General features: G+C 39.8%; 1 protein-coding gene across 2 annotated transcripts in view; it reads left to right on the forward strand.

Moving 5' to 3' along the window:
- Positions 1 to 20,042, forward strand: part of KLHL3 (kelch like family member 3) — a 283,446-nt gene that overhangs the window by 68,813 nt on the left and 194,591 nt on the right. The window lies entirely within an intron of this gene.

The following is a 20,042-nucleotide window of genomic DNA, read 5'->3' on the forward strand; positions in this document are numbered from 1 at the left end:
ACTGCTTTGCTCTGCTCTGCAAAGGTGAAGAGGATTTATTCCTTTACCACTGCCTACATTTCTCACTCCACAGAATCCTTCAACTCCACATAAAATAATTTCTCAAAGGACTCACATTCTTAAATCTGAATCCCGGGGCGCTTTCCCCACTGTGTAAATTAATCCAGCCCTAGCAGGTTTTGGTTAATGGTTGTAAATCTGTTCTGAGCTTTGGAGTTTCATACAATTCTTGCCCTCCTGGTATTTGACTGCTATAGACTCCAAGCTCACTTTTGTTTTCTTCCTTGAATCAGAGCTCTAGTGGCCCTGGAAAACCAGGCAATCCAACTTCTCATCACAGAAGAGGAAACTGAGGCACAGGGAAGGGAAATAATTTGTTCATGGTTAAACAGTTCATTTGAGAGTTGGATTTTTTTTTTAGGATTTTATTTATTTATTTGACAGAGCAAGCAAAGGAGGAGACTCCCTAGTGGGCAGGGAGCCAGATGTAGGCTCCATCCCAATACCCTTGGATGAGACCTGAGCTGAAGGCAGACACTTAGCGACTGAGCTACCCAGTTGTCCCAAGAATTAGGACTTCAATCCAGCTTTCTTTCTGTGGATTCAGTCCCTTTGCAAATGTGAATATTTTCAAGGTGTTTTGGGAGGCTTGAAGCAGCTTTGTTTCTCCCACCGGTGAGAATTGGTGAGAATTTCAGGGCTTTTTGAGGCAGAGGGAAACAGGAGACCTTGCTAGCATCCACTCAAAACATCTTTTGAAGCAGCTCTCCCAGACGCACCTCATTAGGCATCTGAAAGGCATTAGAAACTCCCAGGGCTGCACTCTAGGACTGCAGCAGATAATGTCTCAGGAGAGGAGAAGAATCCACTTGAAGGACACATTTCATTCTATGGGCTTTTTTTTTATTAGGGTTGCCTTCCCAATTATATCCTCTGAGGCAATGATCAAATGAGACTATTCTCAGTTTACCACAGCTTATGGCTAGAGAAGGCAGGAATGAGGGGAGCCAGTCTTAAACATTTGCTGTCTTGTGCAGGGCATTCTCTGTACAGGTGAATCTTTATAAAGGTGGCAGAGTAGAAGAATAAAAGAATGTGACTTGATGGTTTGACAGACACTGGTTTAAAGCCTCACCTAGTTACTTACCTTTATAGGTAATTATTGTAAGTCTCAGTTTTCTTATCTATAAAATGGGCACAATGATATCTACCTTAATAGCTATATAACCTTGGACAGATTTTTTAGACTTTGTGTACCTTGATTATATTGTCCGGTAAAAAGAAGCTCTCTTTCACAGGTTGTAAAATGTTTTTTTTTTCCCCCCCACAGGTTGTATAATGATCAATAAATTCTTATCTAGAACCATGTATGACACAGAGTAAGCAGTTGGGAAGTAGTAGCTATTGTTATTATTCTTACTACCACCATACAGGGTTGTTGTGAGTCTTTTTTTTTTTAAGATTTTATTTATTTATTCACACACACAGACAGAGAGAGAGAGAGAGAGAGAGAGGCAGAGACACAGGCAGAGGGAGAAACAGGCTCCATGAAGGGAGCCCGACATGGGACTCTATCTGGGTCTCCAGGATCACACCCTGGGCTGAAGGTGGCGCTAAACCGCTGTGCCACCGGGGCTGCCTGGTTGTTGTGAGTCTTATTTTTTATTTTTATTTTTTGTGAGTCTTAAATGAGCCAGTGTATGTAATGTTTTTAAGGAGAATAAGCACTCATTAAAATGCTAATTATTTTTATGTAATAACTGCAGTCATGTGAATAGTATTCACAGTAAATGAACCTGCTTACTTATAATCTAGGTAAAAGAGCATTATTTTTTCACTTGTTTTATGTTTATTCTTATTATTTTTATTACTTTTTAATGATTTTATTTATTCATGAGAGACAGAGAGAGGCAGAGACAGGCAGAGGGAGAAGCAGGCTCTCTGTAGGAAGCCTGATGTGGGACTCGATCCCAGGATCCTGGGATCACACCCTGAGCTGAAGGCAGACACTCAACCACTGAGCCACCCTGGTGCCCCCTCTTGCTCTTTTATTTAGGGATAATTCTTGGCTTTTTGAATTACAGATTCATCTTCTTTTGAGTAATCTAAAGGCAACAACAGTGATTAGCATTTTTGTACCCTCCCCTTGTGCCAGACCCAGCACTTTTATGTACATACATTGTCTCAGAAGGGTTCAGTAACTTGTGTATGTCTACACAGCTAGCAACTGATAGAACTGGGATTTGAACCCAGGCAGTCCTATTCTGAAGTATCCTTTCTTGACTATTTCTTGCTATTCTGTCTGCCTTAAAAAATGTTGACCATGAGGGAATTCCATTTCTTAGCATTGGAATTCTAATATCCCAGAGCCAAAAGATACTGAATTCCTCATGGATTTACAGTGTCCATCAGGAGTAGTAAAAATGTTTATGACCTTTGACCTGACAGGTCCACTTTTAGGAATTTGTCTGAGGCAATCTAAACATCTAACTACAGAAATGATTAGTAAAAATATTGTATATCTACTTAATGAATTATGCATTTTTTTGTAATTGTAAATAGTGATACTATTTGGAATTTTATTTTATTTGATTTTTTTTGGAAAAAACATTCAGGCTGTTTTTCTCCAGGGCCTTCTTTTCTTTTTTCTTTCCTTTCCTTTCCTTTCTTCCTTTCCTTTCCTTTTTCCTTTTTCCTTTTTCCTTTTTCATTTCCTTTTTCCTTTCCTTTCCTTTTTCCTTTCCTTTCCTTTCCTTTCCTTTCCTTTCCTTTCCTTTCCTTTCCTTTCCTTTCCTTCTTCTTCTCTTCTCTTCTCTTCTCTTCTCTTCTCTTCTCTTCTCTTCTCTTCTCTTCTCTTCTCTTCTCTTTTCTTTTTTAAAATTTTTATTATTAAGTAATCTCTATATCCAAAGTGGGATTGAACTCATAACCCCAAGATTAAGAGTTACAAGCCTTACTGACTGAGCCAGTCAGGTCCCTCACGGCTCCCTTTTTACCAGTATGGTTTTTCTTGGTCAACTAATATGTATGACTTTGTTGTGTGAATCTTCTTGATGAGCTTGCAAAGAGGTTTTCTAAGACTGAAAAGCCCTCAACCTATTTTGTTCTAGATTCTGAAGTAGGTGACATGGGCTCCCACTTTCTACGAGATCAGTCTGGGTTGTGGTTACAGTTGGGTTCCATATTGTGGAGCTAAGTTCACTGAAGGCCATTGACTGTGGTCAGTCCTTCTTCTTGGTCTACAAAGGTAGAGGGGACAGAGTGTGGTGCCTGGTCCAGGCTGACAGAGCAAGTGGAGAGCTAGTACCCACTTTGATGGGTACTACTTTAGCCTCAAGCCATAAATCCTTACGTCCCACACAGACACACCTGCAAGCCTGGGTGGGACCCAGAGATACTCCTCTTCTCCCGTCCTATTGACAGTGACTGTCAGCTGCGGTTTAACTAAGGCCAGAACACTTTGAAGTGGCTTCTCCGTGTGGCTTGAGCTTCCTCACAACTGCGTGGAAGGATTTCCAGGACAAATGTCCTATGCTCTTGGAGGAGCTGGGACCCCCTGCCGGGTGCTGTTTTGAAGACGTCTGATGAAGCCACCTGAAGCGGCTCAGGATAAGTCAGGAAGGCTTTGGGAAGGCCTTGTGTTCAGGCTGAAAATGATCTACCTCCTTCTTTCTCTGTTCTGCAAGATTTTTGGAATACTTTCCCAAGTGTGGACTGCATAGGAAGCCATTGTTCCCAGCTGCCCTTACATCCAGGAGATGGCCTTGTTTCAGGACCCTGTCCCATTGCATCAGATAAGACCTGCAGAGTGTGGAAACATAGCTATCATTCTGCTGATCAGGAAACTGAGCTGGAAAGGGGCTGTCATATATTCCATGAAGGTCCAACTGTGCACTTTGTGCTTGGATGTGGTTAGAAAAGCAGCAGAGAGGTTTTTCTCAGAGTTGTTATGTTGATTATTCACGATAATGCACTTAAAAACAATTCACGCAATAACTGGCTTGTGCGCTGGTTAACAGTGTCAGTTGCAGTAGGTAGGCAGGCCTTCCTGTGATGATGTGAGATGGTAAGATGCCTGTGTAATCCTGTTTGGAAATGTGTAAGAAACAGATGCTGTATGTAACTCATGAGAAGATAAATAAATAATACATATTTTCTTGTTTTTTCTTGGTTACTGATCTTTAATTTCTTCTTTCTGGGAAGATTCATAAGACAAAGGGATTCTCAATCCTGTTATATGTCATGATGTCATGACTTGAGGAATTTGGGTAATTTCTGAACGTTAATTTTCTCTAGCTGATAGAAAGTCTCTTGGTAATCTTATCTTTAGTCATCAAGTAGATTTGGCCCTGTGCTGGTCACTTATCACTCAGCGAGAGTCAAGAGATGTAAAGACCTGAGTCTGTGGGTGAGGTGCTCACAGTTTTGTTGGGGACAGGCTGGCAACCTGGAGTCACAGCACTTTGTGTAGAAATGGAGAAGGGGTGGGCAGCGGGAATAGATGCCTTTGTGTACATGTGCTGAGTGGTCCCAGGGACTGGAGACGCAGTGTGAGTCAGAGCTGCCAAGGAAAGGCCCTTCGGGGAAGGGGAGTCTGGGGCTAGACCTTGAAGGCAATGGTGGATCAGAACTGGTTGCTTTCCAGACCGGAGGAAGAGATGATGGGCAAAAGCCCAGAGACTGCAGTGACCATATGTTGTGGACAGAATTAATGACTGTCTTAACTGGAGTGGAAGGGCTACCATGGGAAAGTCAAGGGGTGAGCTTTCCTTTGTTTTTTTAAAAAATACAAGATCACTAAACACACATAGTGCAGGTTATTAAAAACACATATTTGCTGATCATCTTGTTTTGGCTTTCTGGCCCAGACTGAAGGATAGTGAATTTTATTTTCAGTTATCTTTTTCTTGAACATTTTTATGATTGTATGATTACAGTGGGGCTATGCCAAGAAAGTAAGAGGACAAAAGGAATTACAGGATAGAAAGAAGCTTTTTCATTATGTTAGGAAGAAGATGTAAGGAAATGCTTTTTTCAGTTAATTGGTGCTTCTGTGAGCACCAGAGTGGGAGTCACTTGGAACAAACATACTCATGCGTAGAGTCAACACTTAAGGACCAACTAGCAAACCTGTCATCCCTAGAATTTTAGAAAATGAAAAATGATAGAACGATAGATAGTGATAGAGTGATAATCATTTTCACTTAGAAAATGGAGAATGATAATCAGAAGGTGTTGAAAAGCCCTTCATGGTCCCTTGTGTAGGCTGTAAGCTGACCTGTCTGAATCAAGATACCTATAACTTCAGATCCTTTGTGGTAGACACTTCTGGTGTTCACTCATACTGGTTTTCTTCTTCTTCTTGGCATACTACTACAGGGTTATATTTTCCCATCTCTTGCATTTAGGAAGGTACATAGAGATATTTCTGGCCAGTGAGCTGTGAGCAGTAGTGTGTATGTCACGTTCAGGCCAAAGCATTTAACTGCTGGTGTGAGACTCCTCAGCTCCTCCTATCCTTGCTTTAGTAACTAAAAGTATATTCCAGATTGTATAACTATAAGATGGCAGAGGTCCCTGAGTAATTATGTATAGTAGAACCCCCACTCCCAATCCCAGGCCCAGTCCTGAGAGATTAAGTGGTGTTTATTACCATAATATGTACTAGCCTATCCTGACAAAATAACCATGCCTGTTCATTTCTCCTGTTATTCTTCTCTCCATTCTTGGGACTTAGAAGGTGCATGTATTCATCCCTAGGGAGTGGGGTGAGTGAGTTGTACAGGTTGGGAGGGAGGGAAGAAGAAGAGGGTGGATTTAGCTGGCAATTATAATTACAGAATTGCTTCTGGTGTATGTCGTGAGGGCAGAAGGAGGAAGAAGGGATACACTGGGAGAGCTGTTGTTTGTTCACCATCTCTGCAGGTATTATGGTCTGTTTTGGGAGGATCATGAGCCACAAAAGCTATCTGCACAGATTTACCCATGTTTACCTCTTGGCCTACCTGTAGAGGCCTTCCCTTGAGAAGGCTTGAGTGTGACCAAGCAGAAAGGAAACTGTTGTGGAAAGCTTGACAGTTAAATCCACGGTCAGCTTTCAAGGGTGAAGTTTCAAGGGCTCTGACACTGATTGTTCATGGAATTTCTTTGAAGACTCACTATGTAGGAAGAAGTCAGCTCATGCAGCTTCATTTCCAATGAAGCCTCTATGTGAATTTGAGAATCCTCAACCATTTAATCACTGTCAGTTCAGTTACAGAAATACATATTGTTTTAATGCATTGTATTTCAAAATACTTCTTACCAGCTTTCTCATTTAATTCTGCCACTGACTAGCTTTGTGGCAGGTGGCACGTCACTTTCCCCTTGAGCCTCAATCCTCTCAGTAAACTGTTCTAGCCCTGACATTCTAAAGTTCTGAGAGGGGAGAAAAGGAACACTCCCAATTTGTGGGTTGAAGATTTTAGGGTGAGAGAGGGTAGAGTTAATTCTGATCCGAGTGTAATCCTTGCAGAGGCTGTTCTTGTTCCCTCCCCTGTAGGATGGGGACAGTGCACTGTGCATGTAAAATGCTTGCTTTATTTATTTGTTTGTTTGTTTGTTTGTTTATTGTTATTTTTTGTAAAACACTTTAAAGCTTCCTTCCCGGAGACTGCCATTATTGAGGTCAATAACCTGCTTTTGTTTGTCTCTGCCTCTCATGTACCCGGCATAGTTCTTGCTGCAGGGTAGATGCTTAGTAATGTTTGCTGATTTGAATTGGAATATATACTTTGTGTTTCTTAAAAAGAATTTTTTTTTTTTTTTTTTACAGAGGTACCTGGTTGGTGCAGTTGGTTAAGTACCTGACCCTTGGTTTCAGGTTTAGGCTGTGATCCAGGGGTCTTGAGATCAAGCCCCCATGTCGCGTATTGAGATCAAGTCTGGTTAAGATTTATTCTCCCTCCCCTTCTGCCCCTCTTCCCTGTGTGCTCTTCCAAATAAATAAATGCATAAATGAATCTTAATTTTTTTTACAGCTTTATCATGGTATATTGATGTACAATAACCTGCACATTTTACTGATTTTTTATTTTTTTAAATTTTTTAAAAAAGATTTTATTTATTTATTAATGAGAGAGATTGAGAGAAAGAGAGAGAGAGGCAGAGACACAGGCAGAGGGAGAAGCGGGCTCCACGCAAGGAGCCCGACGTGGGACCCAATCCCAGGTCTCCAGGATCAGGCCCCGGGCTGAAGGCAGCGCTAAACCGCTGAGCCACTGGGGCTGCCCTAACATGCACATTTTAAAGTGCATAATTTGACAAGTTTTGACATATGTATATACTTATGAAGCCATTTCCACAAACAAGATATTTAAGATATCCATTACTTCCAGAACTTTTCTCACGTCCCTATGTAATATCTCTCTTATATCCTCTCACTCCTGTCATCAGACAACCACAGATTTGCTTTCTGTTACTGGAGATTAATTTGCATCCTCTAGAATTCTGTATAAGTGACATACGCAGTATATGCTTCATTTTCTCTGGAGGGGTTGTCTGGCTTCTTTCACTCAGCATAATTATTTTGAGAGTCTCCATATTGTAGTTTGTATCAATAGCTCATTCTGTTTTCTTCCTGAGTAGTGTTCCGTTATATAAATATAGCATGGTTTATTTATTTATTCACCTGCTGCTGGACCTTGGATTGCTCTGGTTTTTGGCTACTATACCTAAAGCGGTTAGGAATATTCATGTATAAGTCTTTGTATGGGCATATGGTTTTATTTCTAGCAGGTGAACACCTGGGAGTGAAGTTAACTGGATCAAATGGTAGGTGTCTGCTTAATTTGTAAGAACATGTCAGACTGTTTTGTAAAGTAATTGTGTCATTTCAGATCCCATCAGCATCTTATGAAGACTCATTCCCTATATAACTTCACCAGCTCTTGGTATGTGTCAATCCTTTTTGATTTTAGCCATTCTAATAAGATATGTAGCAGTTAATCTCGTGTGGTTTTATTTATATTCCCCTAATGATGAGTGAGCCTGAGCATCTTTTCATGTGCTTATTTGCCATCTGTATGTCTTTTTAGGTGAAATGTCTTTCAGTTATTTGCCCATTTGAAAAATAGGATTTTTTTGTTATTGAGTTTTGAGAGTTTTTTTAAAATATATTTTGGACACAAGTCCTATATCAGATCTATGCTTTGCAAAGATTTTGTCCCTATTTGGTATGTCATTTCATTCTCTTATCATTGTCTTTCAAGAGCAGACGTTTTAAATTTTGATGAAGTCCATTTTATCAGTTACCTCTTTAAAGCACTGTATAGGGTGCCTGGGTGGCCCAGTTAGTTAAGCATCTGGCTTTGGCTCAGGTTATGATCCCAGGGTCCTGGGACCAAGCCCCAAGTCAGGCTCTCTGCTCAGCAGGGAGGCTGCTTCTCCCCCTGCCTGCTGGTCCCCCTGTTTGTGTTTTCTCCCTCTCTCTGTCAAGTAAATAAATAAAATCTTTTTTTTTTTTTTAAGGACTATACTTTTGGTGTTGTATCTGAGAAATCTTTGTGTAAGGACACCTGGGTGGCTCCATCGGTTAAGTGTCTGACTCTTGATTTCGGCTCAGGTCATGATCTCAGGGTTGTAAGATTGAGCCCTGCATCAGGCTCTGTGCTGGATGTGGAGTCTGCTTAAGACTCTCTCATCCCTCTGCCCCAACCCCCTTCTAAGTTTTTTTTTTTAATGAGAATTTTGTGTTACCTAAGGTCAAAGTGTTTTTTTGCCCTACGTTTTCCTCTACAAATTTTATAACCATTTTTTCTCACTTATGGCACTTTATTATGCTTCATAGTGCATTTTCAAGCATGGTTTTTTTTTAAGTTTTATGACTTTAAATTTTACATTTAAGTTTGTGATCCATTTGAGTTTTTATATTGTATGAAGTATAAATGAAAACTCTTTCTTTTTTCATAAGGATATCCAGGTGTTCCAGTTATTTGTTAAAGAATACTTTATATGTAATTTTTGAGATTTAAAAAAAATCTCTGTTATCCCAGATCATTCCATTTTATAGGTAAGAAAATAGGCTTGCAGGAGTGAACTGACTTGTGCAAGGCCACATAGCTCATGTTTGTTAGATCCTGGCCTAGAACTTATGTCTTTTAATCCCCAGTCCATTAGTTTGTTCACTGTGCTGTCATTTTGTTTTACTCTTTCACGTACCTTGTTCTTGAGTATTATCTTTCTGCCTAGTTTCTAGAAGGGAGAACTGAGGCCTGAGGGAGGACCATAACTTTAGATACCATACTATGAGGGCTCTCACCTCTTGAACCTCATCCTCTATGATTCTCCCCTCAATACCACTGCTTCAGTGCCCCTGCTATTCCTTGAATCCACCAGCCTCAGTCCTGCTTCCAGGCCCTTGAGCATGCCATACCTTCTCCCTAGACTCTCTTCTCTTGGCTCTTCTCATGTCTTGCTTCCTTACCTCCTTCAGGTCTTGGCTCAAGTGTCACCTCTGGGAAACTCGCCTGAACCACACATTTAAAATTGCAAGCCCGGGATCCCTGGGTGGCACAGCGGTTTAGCGCCTGCCTTTGGCCCAGGGCACAATCCTGGAGACCCGGGATCGAATCCCACGTTGGGCTCCCGGTGCATGGAACCTGCTTCTCCCTCTGCCTGTGTCTCTGCGCCTCTCTCTCTGTCTCTCATGAATAAATAAATAAACCTTTAAAAAAAATCTATGGAAAACTCTAAGTTCCAAAAGAAGATAGGAGAAAAACATCAGATGATTTCAAATTGCATTCAACATGCTTCCTCAATCCTGGTCACATAGAAAAATACTCTCCAGCTTCACACTCAGCCACAGCCTTGGTATCGTTCTGACAATCTCTTGTCACCCCATGGGACCTGGCTTCACAACCTGACTAAAAAATATTGTGGGGAAGGGAGATGTGGATGATTGGAGGAAGGGCTTGCAATTTTTTTTTTTAATTTATGATAGTCAGAGAGAGAGAGAGTCTCCAGGATCAGGCCTTGGGCTGAAGGCGGCGCTAAAGCGCTGAGCCACCCCGGCTGCCCCTCCATAGAATTTTTTTTTTTTTAAGATTTTATTTATTCATGGGAGACACACACACACAGAGGGAGAGAGAGAGAGAGAGAGAAAGAGAGAGAGAGAGAGAGACAGAGACACAGGCAGAGGGAGAAGCAGGCTCCATGCAGGGAGCCTGACGTGGGACTCCATCCCAGGTCTCCAGGATCAGGCCCTGGGCTGAAGGCAGTGCTAAACCACTGAGCCACCTGGGCTGCCCAAGTTTTCCACAGATCTTTAGCCTAACTCTGATCTGTGGGCTGGATCTGATGCATGTCAATTTATTTTTAGTTTTTTAGAAATTTATTTGAGAGAGAGAGAGAAAACAAGAAAGCAAGAGAGCATGAGTTAAGGGGAGGACCAGAGGGGAGAGGGAGAAGCAGATTTCCTGTTGAGCAAGGAGCCTGATGTGGGGCTCAATCATCCCAGGACTCTGGAATCATGACCTGAGCTGAAGGCAGATGCTTAACTGACTGAGCCACCTGGATGCCCCTGATGCATGTAAATTTATAGATGAGCAATCTCTTCAGGCCTTATATCAGTGTCAGAGATTTTAGTATTGCTGCAATTTCTTCAGTCCCTTCTAGAACCAGCTACTGTACATACCTTATTTTTATTTCTCATGACAGTCCTGCAGGGCAGGGATTACTTTCTCTCTTATGTATAGAACTTTAGAGCCAGAGATGTTAACAAAGCTTGCCTCTGTTCACACAGCTGGTGTCTGGTAAGGCCAAGCTTCAAACCCAAAGCTGGATGGCTCAAAACCTGAACTTTTCCTACTATGCTTGGGTAATGTGTTTCCTTTTCCTGCCCATCTCTCCCCACCTACAGGCAATATTGTGAGGTAACTACTGGAACCTGAGAGTAAAGAGGGTGTGGTGTTCCAGTGTTACCAGAAGTCCGTAGATGGCAGAACTGAGGCACAGAGGGCTTAACATGCTTAGGGCTTCAAAATAAGTCCATGGAAGAATTGAGATGAAAGTTCCAGGACTTCTGCCTTCCAGGGACATTGTTTTATAATCCATGTTGCACCAAGACCAGAGGCAATTTTATTATAGATAGGTCTGAATGTATGAGCAAGTGGATGCTTCTTGTGGCCTCTCAGAGGGATGAGTAAACATTGGAGATCTGGGAGCTCTTTCCCCTCTGTTGTACTGTAGAGGAATTGAGGTTCCTCCGCCTAGTGCTGTAGGTCTAGTTCCACTGAATTATTGACTTGTAAGATATATCCCAGATTAATTCTACCAAGCTAGATGCCTGGCATTTTTGTTAGGCTCCAAAATTCTATATAATACCTATTTCTGAGAGCTCCTGGTTGAAACTCTTCTAGGAGCAACTCTGAAATCTTGGTTTTGTACTTCTTTTCTCATTACCTTGTAATTAGACAGGTGGTGTGTTCTTTAGAAGATATAGGGGAAAGGAGGCTTTGTCTGAAATTTTTTAGGAAGTGTTTCATGGTCATAGACATTATTTAGCCCGTATGTATCTTTCTCTAGGAGCCTGTGATGCTACTGCCTTCATCAGTTTGGGATGCCTGAGAACACACTTATTCTGCATAGTAAAGTGAATGGATACCATTTGGACACCCATTCCCATGGAAGATTTGCACCTGAACAGAGAGTGGCAGGGCCTAATGATCTAGCAGACAGAGCTGATGGTCACTGCTAGTCAGGGGTGCTGGGTTCAGCTACAGCTTTGCAGATTTCCCAATTTGTATAGTGTTAGTCAGTGATCAGGTGCCTCCTGGGTTTCCCAGGGGAGCTAGGGAACTAGATTCTTCTTTCTTTTTTTTTTATTTTTTTTTAAAGATTTTTTTATTTTTATTTTTATTTATTTATGATAGTTACAGAGAGAGAGAGAGAGGCAGAGACACAGGAGAGGGAGAAGCAGGCTCCATGCACTGGGAGCCCGATGTGGGATTCGATCCCGGGTCTCCAGGATCGCGCCCTGGGCCAAAGGCAGGCGCCAAACCGCTGCGCCACCCAGGGATCCCGGGAACTAGATTCTGATGAAAAGGCATAGTTGCACTCTTCCCCTTTCTAAATAGTTCACGGTGTTGTAATTGCCTGGCAACTTACAGTCCCCACCTCAAACAGTGCATTCCTCCAAAGCAAGGATTTAGTCTTACTGTTCTTTTCATCTCCAGTGTCTAGCAGAGAACTTGGCAGGTACTTAGTAAATGATAATTGAACGATGAATGAAGGAGAATGGGATTTTAAATTAGATAGATGAGGATTTACCACCGTGTAACTTTAGGCAACTTGCTTAACGAACACTTGTCATTTGTAAACTGGAGTAACATTATCTACCTACAGGAATGTTTTTAGGATTAAGTGAGTTAATGAGTGGAGGGACAGGATGAGAGACAAATGGCCCTTTGGACTCTGTGATTCAGTAACACAGCTTAGAACACAGAATCACGAAACAGTTAAGGGCATAACCAGCCTCATCTCTCCCTGGCTAAATCCTAGTCACCTTTAGATTTCATTTTAAAAATTATTTCTCCCAGGAAGTTTCCTTTATCTTCTTTCTGTCCCCTTTCTCTCCAGATGACATTAATTTCTTCTGCTAAATGTTTTCGTAATATTATACTTTTCTTCTATTATAGCACTTGCCACGATTTACTTTTTAAAAAAGTATCTCAGTATTACCTAGCCATCAAAAAAGAAAGAAATCTTGCCATTTGAACACATGGATAGAACTAGAGGGTATTGGGACGCCTGGGTGGCTGCGTGATCCTGGAGTTCTGGGATCGAATCCCACATCAGGCTCCCTGCATGGAGCCTGCTTTTCCCTCTGCCTGTGTCTCTGCCTTTCTCTCTCTCTCTCTCTCTCTTTCTATCTCTCTCATGACTAAATAAAATCTTTTTTTTTAAAAAAAAGAACTAGAGGGTATTATGCTAAGTGAAAATAAGTCCATCAGAGAAAGACAAATACCATATGATTTCACTCATATGTGGACTTCTAAGAAACAAAACAAATGAATATAGGGAAAGGGAAGGGGAACAGAGAGGGAGGTGAACCATAGAGACTCTTAACTATAGGAAACAAGCTGCGGGTTTCTGGAGAAGAGGTAAGTTGGGGAATGGGATGATTGGGTGATGGGCATTAAGGAGGACACTTGGTATAATGAATACTGGGTATTATATGCAACTGCTGAATCATGAAATTCTACCATTGGAACTAGTAATTCGCTCTATGTTAACTAGCTTGAGTTTAAATTAAAAAAATTTTTTTTAAAGTATTACCTCTGATAATAGGCAACTGCTGAATCATGAAATTCTACCATTGGAACTAGTAATTCACTCTATGTTAACTAACTTGAATTTAAATAAAAAAAATTTTTTTTAAAGTATTACCTCTGATAGATTGCCCTGAAGGCAGGGATTACCCTTATGTCAGTCTTACTCATTATCATATTTACTGAGATAGTAGATGCTTGTTAAATGTTTATTGAATGAGTGATGCATTTTACAGATGAGGAAACTGAAGCTTAGGAAGGATAAGTGATTTGTCCAAACCTTGAACTAGACCCTTGTCTCTTGACTTCGTGTACCAGCTGCCTCATCAGGCACTGGATTCTTAGGGTTTTTGTGGGTTTTTTTTTTTTTTTGGTTTTAATCTTTTTCTCTCCTATTTGAAAAAATTATAAAAATAATACATGTTTCTAGTAGAATATTTAGGAAATATAGGTAAGCAAATAGGCAAAAAGAATGGGAAAGGAAGGGAGGAGGCAAGATGAGACAAGGAAGAGAGGTCATCCGAAAGTCCTGTCACCTGGGCATAAACACTGTTAACATCTTGGAATCTTTCCTTTCAAACATTTTTTTAGGTGGTATGCACAAATGTGCACACGTGCATGTGCACACACATTTGTCTTTGTTTTTAAATTGAGAAACTTTGTAGGAAGTAGAAAGGCATAAAACTTGAACTACCAGGAAATGGCTGTCTTATAACAGTGTCTGGGAGTCAAGGACTCCTGTAGAAAACCAGAAGGCATCTTCTGAGATCCCAGGATGAGGAAGACTGCCTCCAAATCAATAACTCAATAACCTTTGCTTGTAGGTTCTATGTTCCCTTAATAGAGAAGAATTTGACTCACTGAAAAAGACAGAGTTCTGTCCTGCTTTGGCCTTTTATACAGAATTTGGTTTTTGCTCTGATAGAGTTATAAGGGAGCTTACTCTCCAGGAGACTGGTTGCCCTGGAAGATTGGCCTTTGACTTCTTAAACCTGTTTGCTCCAGGAACCTGTCAGCTTAGTTAATTGGAAGTTAATAGAGCATTTTCTTTCAGTCCTGGGATCTACCAGTTAACCGACTCTTACTGGCATAACTGTTATTGGCAAATTACATTTGAGCCACGAATAAATACATTTTGCCCTTAAGCCTCCTCTGGAACCAAGGTGTGTTTTTTGTGTTTGTCCTCTTGCCATTGCATACTTCTGAGCACTGGCTGTTATAGTTTATTTATTTTTATTTTTTTATTTTTTTGCTGTTATAGTTTATATGGAAGTTTGGCATTCTTAATCTTCAGGTACTGAGTCCAGGGAGTACAGGCCCAGGTATATACCATTCAGATCCACTTACCACTTCCAGGCAAAGATTTGTTATCCTCAGATTTATTCTGTATCTACTGTTTGCAAATATTAATTGATTCCCCACTTTGTGCCAGATGCTATAGTTGACACTGGAGTCACTATAGTAAATAAGGTCCAGTCCCTGCTTTCAAAGAGCTCATGTCTTGTGACGCAGGAACACATATAATAAATAGGCCTTCTGGGTTCTACATGGTAGGTATGCATGGGATGCCATGACAACAGTGACTAGGGGATCCTCACAGCCCTGACATTTTAAACTGAGTCCCAAAGGACTCAGGGTTTTATAGTTCATTGATATTACCATAATCTCTGTGTAATTAGGATTATGTCTTTCTACTCTCATTGGGTAATTAATAAAACATAGATTTGAATACACTCACATATTAAGTAATTACTGCTTAGCTGGTTTTTAAAGAAATAACTTTTAAAAATCTATACATATTAAATGTTTTTTCCTTGTCTGGTCCTGTCTTAATTACTGAGGTGGCAGTGGACTGCTGGCATAGAGGAAATAATGGATGTAGTTCAAGGTCTCTGAAAGTTCTCAGTCCGGTTAGAAGAACACATTTAAAATAGAGAATCCCAATAAACAGTCAACATCCAAATGTAAGATGGATGCGTTCCTGTCACCAGCACCCCACTCCCCCCATCCTTTCACTTTTCCAGCAGGGGAAACACCATCCCAGCTTCAAGAAGGAGTTTGATTTGTGTGTAGAAGCAGGGGAAAGAGACCCACCTTGCCTTCCTAGGCCCACTGGAAATACCTGTTGTCTTCATTCTCTGGTTTATTGCACAAGCTCATTTATTGCATAGATGACTTAGGGAAAATTATAGGAATTCCTGAGCACTTCAGCATTGAAGTACTCCCCCTTGCCCTCACCAAGGATCCTTACTCTTCTCTTGCTCAGTATATTCTCATATGGGCATAGAGTATATGAGTATACTCTATATATGAGTATAGAGATAAATTAAGTCTGCCTTCAGTTCCTCTTCACTTTCTGTTAGGCAGCTTTCGCCCTAGCCGGAAGGAAAGCTTCAGAACCAAGATGCTGAATTACCCCTCTGATGTATTCTACCCTCTTTGATGGTTCAAATAGATTGTAAATTCTTTAAAACTGTTTCTTAACACTTTTTCTATATCTAACACAGTGGTAAGTATATAGTAAAGACTTTATATAAGTGTGTGTGTGTATATATATATATACGTATATATCTATATGCTTATCCAGTGTGTATATATATATATACATGTATGTGTATACACATATATCTCTATATCTTTATTATTCTACAAAAGCAAAGCTTACAGTATGACGGATTGAGTCTTTTCCCTGGGCTGATGAACTATGTCATTCCTCCTCGGCATGGAGTGGGGAGCAACTTCTTTGAGTTGAAGCCTCATGCATGTTGCTCTGTCAGGTTACTCATACCTTTTTCAGAATATCATATTTGCCATTGCAGATGAGTACACACCATACACACTTAAACCACACTGGGGTGTTCTTTATTTTGAATCATTTGTATTGTTGGTTCTCTCTGTTAGAGATTGTTTGGGTATTATTCCTGGGGAAATCTTTAGAAATAGGCAGAGAGAAAACTTAGGGGACTTGTTGCAAGGATGGTTTAGCGTTTTTCATTCACCTCTGGTGCACTGGACAGACATATTCAGAATAGTTTAGTAATTTTTTGAGGGCATAAATATTTGTTCATTTCACTAATAGCCATCTTTTCTAGAAAAAATTAAAGATATAAAATATTACTCTCAGTCCAAAATGGTTTGAGGTCGGGAGATAGAGGAATAGGTTCTGGATTGTTGACCCGAGGACACTGTGTTTCCAAAGCTATCTGCAAATATCATTAAGTTCCAGCCTCAGATTCCTAGAAGGGAGAATACAGGCCCATCAGGCAAAGGAGAAAATAGGTCTTATTTCATTTGCCAAGTAGCTCAGCAGATCAGATTGGTGGACCAGAACCATAAATACTATTAAATAGGAAGTTGACTTCCTGAAGTCTTTCAGTGTTTCCTCTCAAAAATGATTTTTACCTCTCCTGGGCTCCCACAACTCTTGGTTTATACTTCCATCATACTTTCCTTTTTTTTTTTTTTTTTTTACTTTTTACTATTATTTATTCATTATCATGTTATAACATTTTACCTTTTAAAATTATGTTTTTGAAATATAATTAATATACAGTGTTATATTAGTTTCAAGTATACAATAAAATAATTTAACAGTTCTACACATTACTTAGTGCTTATCCCTATAGGCATACTCTTTTTTTCATAGTACAAAGAAACCAGAAATACATTTATTGACAGATAAACCATTTGCTTTCATGTAATTGTTGGAATTATCTGAATTACTTACATACATACGCATATTTTAAATTTTATTTTTTTACATTCCAGTATAATTAACATATGGTCTTATATTAGTTTCAAATGTACAAAATACTGATTCAAGAATTCTGTACATTACTTAGTGTTTATTACAATAAGTGTACTCTTAATCCCCTTTATTTATTTTACCCATCCTCCTACCCACCTCGCCTCTGGCAACCAGTGTTTGTTCTCTGTATTTAAGAGTCTGGGCTTTTTATGTTGGTCTCTTTTATCCTTTGGTCATTTGTTTCTTAAATTCTACATGTGAGTGAAATTATGTGGTACTTGTCTTTCTCTGTCTGACTTATTTTACTTTGTATTTTACATAATATCTAGTCTATCCATGTTGTAAAAGGCAAGATCTCATTTTTTTTTATGGCTGAGTAATACCCCATTGTACCTATATATACCACATATTTATCCATTCATCTATAGACGGACACTTAGTTGCTTCCATATCTTGGCTATTATAAATAACAACACTACAATAAACATGGGGGTACATATGTATTTTTTTGAATTAGTGTTTCTGTTTTCCTTGGGTGAGTACCTGGTAGTGGAAGTACTGGATCATATGGTAATTCTCTTGTTAATTTTTGGAGGAACTTCCACACTGTTTTCCACAGTGGCTGCACCAAGTTGTATTTCCACCAGCAGAGCAAGAAGGTTCCTTTTTCTCCACATCCTTGCCAACACTTGATATTTCTTACCTTTTGGTTGTAGCCATTCTGATAGGTGTGAGGTGGTGTATCATTATGGTTTTGATTTACATTACCCTGTCCATCATACCTGCTTATGGACCTGTCCTGTCATACCTGCAGAATGTAAGCCACTTAAGGGGAAAGGCATGCATTCAAAAGTACATTTAATTCACTACTTTTTTGGGTAAAAATAAACATAAGAAAAACTATTATTGATAGTTATACATTAGTGACTTTCACTTCATTAAAGCTCAAGATAAATTTAGAAGAAAGAACAGTTTAATAGAAGGAGATAGCTCTTAGCATGGAGTCATAAATATCGCCATAATATTTAATCATAGATTGGAGATCTCTTTTGAATGCTTAAGGTGGTGGGGATCAAGGTTAGAGGGGTGGTAGGAGAGTTTAATGAAAGCCTTTTCCTGCTTTTAGTGGTTTGGTCAGAATCATTTTAATAGGGGTGCCTGAGTGGCTCAGTCGGTTACACTTCCGTCTTCAGCTCAGGTCATGATCCTGGAGTCCCAGAATTGAGCCCCATCCTGCATTGGGCTCCCCGCTCAGTGGCAGTCTGCTTCTTCCTCTCTCTCTGTGCCACCCCTCCCATCATAAGCGAGTGCACATGCACACACTCCCTCTCTCATTCTCTCTCTCGAATAACTAAATTAAATCTTAAAAAAAAAAAAGAATCATTCTAGTCATGGAAAGTAGAATCAATGTGGCTTTACCAAGTAAGTATAATATCGTATTAGATCTTAATTATAGGACTAACCACTATCTGTCAGAAGAGATAGAAGGGATTATCTAGGGAGAATCAACTGTTTTCTGGGCCAAGAGACTATAGTCCTGTACCTTTAAAATTCTGAGCTACACCACTTGAAGTTGGTTTTGAAATAAGAGTTTTTATTGCAGCTTATACTGTAAGACTGCTACATTTTATTTCATTTTGGTGTCTTGCAGTGCTTTTGTTGTTTATTTTTTCAAATGAGAGAATAGAAAAGGAAGGAAAAAGATAGGGAGAGGGAGGGAGGGAGGGGGAGGTAGAGAGGAGGAAGAGATTTTTCAGGAGGGGACAACATGAAGGCTAATGTGCAAGAAAAAAATCAATAGAAAAATCATATGTGTTCAAGAGAAATATTATCTTTTATTCAGAAAAAGAAGATATGTGTTATATTTTTTTAAGATTTTATTTTATTTTTTATGAGAGAGACACAGAGAGAGAGGCAGAGACACAGGCAGAGGGAGAAGCAGGCTCCATGTAGGGAGCCCGATGCAGGACTCGATCCCAGGACCCTGGGATCACGCCGTGAGCTGAAAGCAGACGCTCAACCGCTGAGCCACCCAGGCATCCCTGCATTACATTTTTAACAGACAAATAAGCTGTAAATAATATTATGGCGATATTTATGACTCAAATGTAATAGTATAAAGAAGATTTATCCAAGGAGGAGATAAAGCTGGTCATGATTTAGTAGAAATCCTTGAGCTAATCGCTAATGCACTAGCTTAGTATTCTTTCTGAAAATGGTCTAGCTGATTTTTCTATGTGACATTGTGAGGAAGAGGGATATTTTTTAAAGTTTAAGTCTTAAGGTTTATGAGAGGTTTAAAAAATCTGGAGCTAATTATAAAAGTGCTACTGATAAAGCCCCTCAGACCCAATTATGGATGCATCATGATCCCTATTTAATATACATAGAGAATTTGGGATAAAAAAGCCATTTCATAATTAAAGCTCTATATACATTGGCCATTAATAAATTAGTTAATGTGGGGGCACCTAGGCGGCTCAGTTGGTTAAGCATCCAACTCTTGATTTTGACTTAGGTCATGATCTCATGGGTCCTGGGATCAAGTTCTGCATCCACTCCACACTCATTGGGGATTCTGAGATTCTCTCTCCATCTGCCCCTCCCCTTCCCTCTCTCTCTCAAATAAATAAATAAACAAATCTTAAAATAAGTTAGTTAATGTGATTTCTAGCATAATGCAATGCTAAGAAGTTTGTGGTCAGTTCTAGTAGTGCTAGTATCATTGTCACTGAATAAAATGTACTCTTACCATAAATTAGGGAATCTGATTCAAGCATGGGAAGTGCAATACTTGGTTTTAATGTTAAGTTAAAACTATTCCTTCAACCTCCAGTGTAAACTTATTTTGTTAGCTAATTGATAAATTATGATGGGGGTCTTTCTGACTTTGCTAATTAATTGAATAGTTACTTGATTGACAGAATCCCCAGATATGAAAAAGAAATTTCTTTAACACTAAAGAGAGATATCAGTGCTTTTACTAG

This window comes from Vulpes lagopus, chromosome 7 (genome assembly GCF_018345385.1).
Source record: "Vulpes lagopus strain Blue_001 chromosome 7, ASM1834538v1, whole genome shotgun sequence".
NCBI classification, from domain to species: domain Eukaryota; kingdom Metazoa; phylum Chordata; class Mammalia; order Carnivora; family Canidae; genus Vulpes; species Vulpes lagopus.